We start from the raw sequence: 8,008 nt of genomic DNA on the forward strand, positions 1-8,008 counted from the left end.
GGGAAGAAGAACTTGTGAAAGGGGAATCTGTATGAAGTGGTCCATTAGCTTATTACCTCGTTTTCAAACACTCCTTGCTTTTAATCCCCGTGAGAATAGAATGAGACCGCTCATTTCTCTGCACCTATATCTCCTCCTCCACCACTCCAACCCATTGAGATTGCCTTATGTGGAGCTGTTTTGAACCCTTTCGGAAATAATGGAGGGGGGAGAGGTTTGGAAGGGAAAAAAAAAATGATTTCGATCCTTCATTGAAATCGTTTCACTTGAGTGACTGAACATAACTGCCTATAAACATTCGAGGCGGTGCAGCCGAGATGTATAATGAACCGCACTGCTGCTACTGGGACCAGGCTTGCCCTCATCCGCTGTTGTTATCCTGAATGCAAATTTTCATTCGCCCCCAAAAAAAACTATCGGACGAGAATCAGGATCTGAGTTTAAAAAAAATAAATCGGAACTCATATTGTAAGAGCGCTCGGTGCCATGAATAGCTATGGTCTCCCGTACTTAGTAAATCCCCTCTGCAATCTCCCCGCGCACCGTCCCAGAGAACTCCCAAAGGTGCGTCCCCCCCCCCCGTGTCGGAACACGGGGTGCTGTCTGGCTGAAAGGCCACAAGCGTTAACTGCCGCTTCAAAGACTGCACTTGCGACAAGTGCATCGCATCCTGAGAAGAGACAGCGGGTCAAGGCCGCACAGGGGCTCTCAGCGGAGGCAGCAGAGCAACGAGAATCCTTGCAGTCTGGTTCTTCCCGAGGATACAGAGATACATACCCAGCTCCTTCCGAGAGACACGAGGTTTACCTCCTCCTCCGGGGGTTGTCAAACGGCCGCAGCAGCCGCAGCAGCAGCCAGCAGACTCCCGCATCAGCAGGCCAGGTGAGATCATGTCAGGGAATCCTCAGACTAGAAAACCGGAATATTCACTAAAAGATTCACGAAAATGTCCTGGGGGTCTTTGCACCTTGATGATGCAGTCATTATTGGCAACATTAGAAGTGTGGTGATTATTACTGTAAACGAATAAATCCACGTGTGAGGCGTTGAACCTTAACAGATTATAGTGTGCTCTCCATTGTGAGCGGTATTTGCCGGCGGATTTTTGGTGTCCGAGGGGGAAGTCTCATTCCCAAGGGCAGGCATGTCGGATCGGTAGATGGGACACAATGGGCGGCATGAAGGTGGTGGGCGAAGGGCCCGCGTCTGTGCCTGCACCTTACCCTGTGACGACATCTTTTTAAATATCACCTTCTACTTAAAGGCACACCAAAACTAATACCCACAAATAATTATCACATGCCGTGAGGACAATTGAAACTGTTTCGCATACTGTGAGATTTACATTTTGCAGTGCAATTATTGTTTTCTGGGCAAGCGCATCGAAAATACTGTACTCAAAAGATCAATATACTTAAAAACATCAAAATATAATGTTTGCCGACTAGTTTTACCAATACTAATGGCCCCCGTGGTATTTACACAACAATGGGGAGTTTGCCAGTTGTTCAGGACATCGGCTTCCTATACTTGTATCAACAATGTTATTACCGAGGGAAACCTTTTTCTCTTTATGGGATATATAAAGTAGAATTTCCCAAATCTCCAACGAACGCACGAATCGGAAAGTCAGAATGGTTCTTTATGTCCTGCACCTCCCAGCTATTATTTGAACACCCCGAGTATTAGATTCGCCTGATCGCAGACTTGTGGGAAAAAAAATCCAGTGTTTTACAGTAGAAAAGCTGGATCAGTCAGTATTTGATTAACAAAATATTTAGTTACGACATCGTTTAATCGATATTCGGTTACATTCAGAAATTGGAAAGTTTTCGGTCTCGCTTTCAGTAAGTCTGAAGATGACTGGTTTTCGGTGTAAAAAACCAAGCACCGAAGTGTGTTCCTTCAGTACATATTCATTAAGTCTGAGGTGATTTCACAAGATTCATTTTTTTCCAGAAAGTTAAAATATATAATATTCACACCCCCCCAAAAAAAACGAAAACAATTTCATAGAGAATTACAAGAGTGTAGAACATACATTTTAGTTTAATGAATGGGGAGGAGTCAGTGGCAGAATCTGGGGGTGAATGCTGCAACAATATGGATGCCATTTTAACTGCATCAATCAGTGGCAAAGCAAGCCACACTTGTTATCATCTTGTCTGTGAGCACTTAAGGGTTCTGAATTCTTACTACAAATTGGCTTCTGTTTGTTTTCCACGTTAATTCTCAACAAAACAAATCAAAGAGCCGGCTAGTTCAAAGGCATGAGGCTCTGGTTATGATAATTGTGCTGGAGTGAAAGGGGAGGATTGATCTGTTTGGATGACCCGCGTTTACCGTTTCAGCATCAGGGACGGCGATTAAATCTGCACAGTGCAGGGATTAAAGGATCAAATTGCTGGTTACAATTGAAACAAAGAGGGACATACTGCGGGGATCATTTCTAGATATTTCTTAAGAAAATGCACTTTTATGAACGTCGTTATTCTAATCAAACCGCGCATAACCACTTCAGTGACATTCTCCACATATGGTGCCATATATAGATTTGAAATATATAATAACGATGCAGATTGGACATTCGGCAAAGACTCCCCCAATGTCGATTGCTTAAGTATACGGACATAATGTAGTACCATATTCAGAAAATTGCTATTCCATCATTCAGGAGTGATTGACATTTTATTCATTATGAATCAAGATCTTAACCCCAAGACTAGTTTTATTCTGAAGAGTTGCCTAACGATGAACCCTAAGAGTAGATTACGACAAACAACCCCCCCAAAACCGACCTAGTGGTTGGTTAGCTGGACCAGCGGCGACCCAAAACCCTCAGTTCGCCACCTTTTTTTTCCCCCACCCAACCCATGAATTAGCCCTAGTTAGTAGATTACGATGTGGCTGGGGCCAAAGAGAAACCAGCGGAAACAAACTTGATTGTTTACTCTGGGTCCAAGCGGCGACCTGTTGCAGGACGTTGGTTTGGCGTATTATACTCTCCGACAGCACTATCTGTACGTGAATGTCAAAATCTCAAATATCGAAAATAATTTACATTTTACCAGCAAGTAAAGGCAAACCTTCATTTGGATTTATGAGTAGTAATAATGTGATTTACCCCCTTAACCTTTAAATACTTCGCCGGGAACTATTTTGTTGGATTATAATTTGTTTGAGTGTTGTGGCGGGGTGATTCTCAGCTCAGGTTTATCAAATTTACAGTCGGACACTTTTCTGTGCTTATCTGATATGTTTAACACATTTTGTTTTGATGTGGGTTGATTCATTTTCCTTTATTGACCTTTTTCTGCCTTATTTCCTTATCAAGAAACAAAACATTACCCTTGTTTTAAATGTCCTCATAGAGTCGAACTGCAAAAGCCATTCATGGGAGGGGTGGGGAGGCTCGCGATTGCAATTTAGGAAGGCATGTATTTTTATTTACACGTCGGTTTACTTCTTGTGAGTTTGTATATGACTAGAAATGAATAGGAATTGAAATCTGCCGATAATGGAAATAAAACCCAAGGTTGCATAAAATATGTTTTATACAATGCTAAATAATGAGCAAATAAATGTTGATCTTAGCTAAAAGTGAAATCGTGGCACCTGACCATAGGATAATAGACAGTTTATGTATTAAATAGCAAACATCCAAAGTGAATTCAAATGCAGAAACTTTAGAGATTAAAAAAAAACCCAGTCCCTTGAAAAATAGAGTTTGATTAGATTCAGATCAGATTCAGATTCAGATTCAATTTTAATTGTCATTGTCAGTGTACAGTACAGAGACAACGAAATGCATTTAGCATCTCCCTTGAAGAGCGACATAGCAAACGATTGAATAAATAATAATAAGTGTCCGGGGGGGGGGGGGGGGGGGTGGGATTGGCAGTCACCCGAGGTACGTTGTTTAGTAGAGTGACAGCCGCCGGAAAGAAGCTGTTCCTCGACCTGCTGGTTCGGCAATGGAGAGACCTGTAGCGCCTCCCGGATGGTAGAAGGGTAAACAGTCCATGGTTGGGGTGAGAGCAGTCCTTGGCGATGCTGAGCGCCCTCCGCAGACAGCGCTTGCTTTGGACAGACTCAATGGAGGGGAGCAAGGAACCAGTGATGCGTAGGGCAATTTTCACCACCCTCTGCAATGCCTTCCGGTCGGAGACAGAGCAGGTTGCCATACCATACTGTGATGCAGTTGGTAAGGATGCTCTCGATGGTGCAGCGGTAGAAGTTCACCAGGATTAGGTTCAAGTTTCCATGCAAGAAAAGCGATATAACTCGAAAATAGCACCAGATTTGCTTTAGCAATAACACAAGGCAATCGACAGAACATTCTCAACGTGTGCTGGATTCTTTCATTTCTAGGAAACTATCATGCGGAATAATGTAATGACTATTGAAGATGTTATATAGCAGCGCATTTGGAAAGCAGTGACAGGATCGGTCAAAGTCAGCATGGATTTATGAAGGTGAAATTTTTGAGGATGTAACAAGTAGAATGGATAAGGGAGAGCCAGTGGATGTGGTGTATCTGGACTTTCAAAAAGCCTTTGACAAGGTCCCACACAAGAGAGTAGTGTGCAAAATTAGAGCACATGGTATTGGGGGTCGGGTATTGACATGGATAGAGAACTGGTTGGCAGACAGGAAGCAAAGAGTAGGAATTAACAGGTCCTTCAGAATGGCAGGCAGTGACTAGAGGGGTGCCGCAAGGCTCGGTGCTGGGACCCCAGTTATCTACAATATATATTAACGATTTAGATGAGGGAATTAAATGAGACATCTCCAAGTTTGCGGATGACACAAAGCTGGGTGGCAGTGTGAGCTGCGAGGGGGGATAAGGTTGCAGGGTGACTTGGATAGGTTGGGTGAGCGGGATAATGTGGATAAATGTGAGGTTATCCACTTTGGTGGCAAGATCAGGAAGGCAGATTATTATCTGAATGGTGTCAAATTAGGAAAAAGGGAGGTACAGCAAGACCTGTGTGTACTTGGTGTGCACTGAAAGTAAGCATGCAGGTACAGCAGGCAGTAAATAAAGTTAATGGCATATTGGCCTTCATTTCGAGAGGATTTGAGTTTAGGAGCAAGGAGGTCCTACTGCAGTTGTTCAGGGCCCTGGTGAGACCACACCTGGAGTATTGTGTGCAATTTTGGTCTCCTAATTTGAGGAAGGACATAATTGCTATTGAGGGAGAGCAACGTAGGTTCACCAGGTTAATTCCCGTGATGGCGGGACTGACATATAATGAAAGAATGGGTCGACTGGGCTTACATTCACCAGAATTTAGAAGGATGAGAGCAGATCTTATATAAAACTCTTAAAAGATTGGACTAGCTAGAAACAGGAAATATGTTCCAGATGTTGGCGGAGTCCAGAATCAGGGGTCACAGTTTAAGAATAAGGCGTAGGCCATTTAGGACTGAGATGAGGAAAAACTTTTTCACCCAGAGAGTTGTGAATTTGTGAAATTCTTTGCCACGGAAGGGTGGAGGCAAATTCACTGGGAGTTAGATTTAGCTCTTGGGGCTAAAGGAATCAAGGGATATGGTTAAAGAGCAGGTACTGATTTTGTATGATCAGCCATGATCATATTGAATGGCAGTGCTGGCTCAAAGAGCTGAATGTCCTACTCCTGCAGTTATTTGTCTATGTTTCTATGACTGGTTTTAAAAAGTTGTGTATATTTGAAAGGCAGTCTCCTAAGCATTTTAAAATAATTTTGCTCTGCTATGTGCTATATTATTTTTATTGTTTGAAGAGCTAGATTATTTGATACCCCTCAAGCAGCCCCTCCCTGCCCTATACATCTCCCTTCAGTTTGGTAATGGGGGCTGGCACAAATTTGAGGAGTGGAAGAAGACGATACACATGTTTAAAGTTCGAAAAATGAAAACAGTTGGAGAAAGACAGGAACTTCACAAAAAATACTCTCCAAAAAGGAATACTGTCAGAAACATATTCTAGTATATCATAATGCAAACCAATAATTCACCATCAAGTGCCAATTACAATGTTCATTTATGTATTTCCAGATGATTATGATGATGCAGAAGGAAATGTGAATGACAAGAAGCAAATGAACATGGTCAACGATGATATAGAAGAGTTGGTTTCTCCAACAGACATCCAAAATAGCAAAGCAACATCACCATTGGCAGAGTCCAGCAATGATGCAGAGCGAAAAAAAGAAGACAGCGTGCAGCTTAAAGATGCCACCAGATATGATTTCAAAGAACCATCAAGAAGCTCTTAAGTCTGAAAATGTACTTAAGGACATGTCTCCTGCAAGGGAATTCAAAAGGCCTCCTATTGAGGTTCTGACCAAAATATTTCCAAACCAGAAACAATCTGTGTTAGAGCTGGTACTGAAAGGGTGCAATGATGACTTGGTTTCAGCAATTGAAACCTTATTGTCCAGCAATGCTAGGAGATGGGAAAGCCCCCAAAACAGCAACAAACCGCAGAATTCCAAGGACATAGCTGACTACAATTCTAGTCACTACCCTTTATCCCCCTACAGCTGGTCGCTGAGCTCGGCCTTTAGGTCCCCATCTGATCCATTCCAGGTATCTCCAAACAACCATAGTATTGTGGCAAGCTTGCCTAATCTAAATCATACCGTTACACAACCCAGTCATTATCCAGTGCAAACCCCTTTCAGACCAACATTGTCTGGAAATCACCCCTTTGTTTCCAGTGAGTTTGCCCTATGGAGCACAATGACCTTTCAGCACCCTAGCCTGAGGCAACGATTTACATCTCTGGCTCACTCTACTAGTGCCCTGTTGGGGAGCTCAACAATGGTCCTACCTGCCCCAATGGAGACTTCCCAAAAATCATCTGTCTGCGATGAAAAAGTGGCAGAAAAGTCTTTGAAGGCACTTGGTGAGAGGCAAGAAGGTAAAAACTAGCAACATGAACTTGAGGCGGACTCAGTGAATTTTCACTATTTTGATAGGACATGCAAAAAAAATCTCATAGACGTATTAATAAGATCAATCCTAAAATGGGTGTAGTATGGTGGATGTCCACACGCAGTAGCTGTAATTATCACTTGTAAAAGTCAATGTGAAAAGTGTTCATTATATTTGGAATTTGATCAAATTAAAACACTAGATTATGGTAATTCAGTTGTGACTCGATCTTGATTCCCTTCGTTTGAAAGAAACTTTAGTGAAATTGATCTGTCAATAGATGAAAAGGTCAATTTTTTAGATTATAATCAGCAGCTTGACATAAAGAGCTCAAATTTCATATATTCTATGCTTCAATGGTCATAGGTGTAGGTAATGGGTTGGATCTGCTTACCATGATGGGTGAAATGAACTGAGCAGCCTAAGCCTTGGTCGGATTTGAATGGGAAACAATGTAGGAATAGCATGTGCAGTATGGCTGCCTAGAGAGCAAAGGCAAACTACCCAAGAATCATCCAGGATGAAAAATATTCTGCCGCATCTAAAGTATCCCCATAGTTCATGCAATAAACAGTCAAAATACGTGCAGGAATAAGCTAGTCATCTCAAGCCTGCTCTACCATTCAATGCAATTGTGGCACATCTGGTTGTAACATTATCTTCACAATCATATCTATCCCTAGTAACCTTACATCCCCTTGCTTACCCAAAATCTATCTAACTCCACTTAAAAATATTGAAAGATGCTGTTTCTACCATCCCTTGAGTTAAGGCAAATTCAAAGACTCATTACTCTGAGAGGAAATAAAACATCGCTTCTTACTTGGGTAACCCTTACTTTTAAACAGTGAGCGCTAATTCTAGATTCTCCCAACAAGTGAAAACATCCTGTCCACATTCACCCTGTGAAAACCCAAGGACTCACACCCCTGCTTTCTCAAATCGTTACCTTTCTTTGCAACTCAAAAAACATTTGATTTCTCACTTTTCTTAATTCTGATTAAGTCATGGATTGGAAATGTTAACTTTATTTCGTTCTCCACTGATATTGCCTGCCTGAGTATTTCCAACATTTATTTTAGAT

The 8,008-nt window shown here is 42.1% G+C and overlaps 1 pseudogene; it reads left to right on the top strand.

Annotated features, from left to right (window-relative positions):
* Nucleotides 1–486: 486 nt before the first annotated feature.
* Nucleotides 487–7,155, top strand: LOC129694721 (doublesex and mab-3 related transcription factor 3-like; annotated as a pseudogene).
* Nucleotides 7,156–8,008: the final 853 nt, after the last annotated feature.

Source organism: Leucoraja erinacea, unplaced genomic scaffold (assembly GCF_028641065.1).
Source record: "Leucoraja erinacea ecotype New England unplaced genomic scaffold, Leri_hhj_1 Leri_775S, whole genome shotgun sequence".
NCBI lineage: Eukaryota > Metazoa > Chordata > Chondrichthyes > Rajiformes > Rajidae > Leucoraja > Leucoraja erinaceus.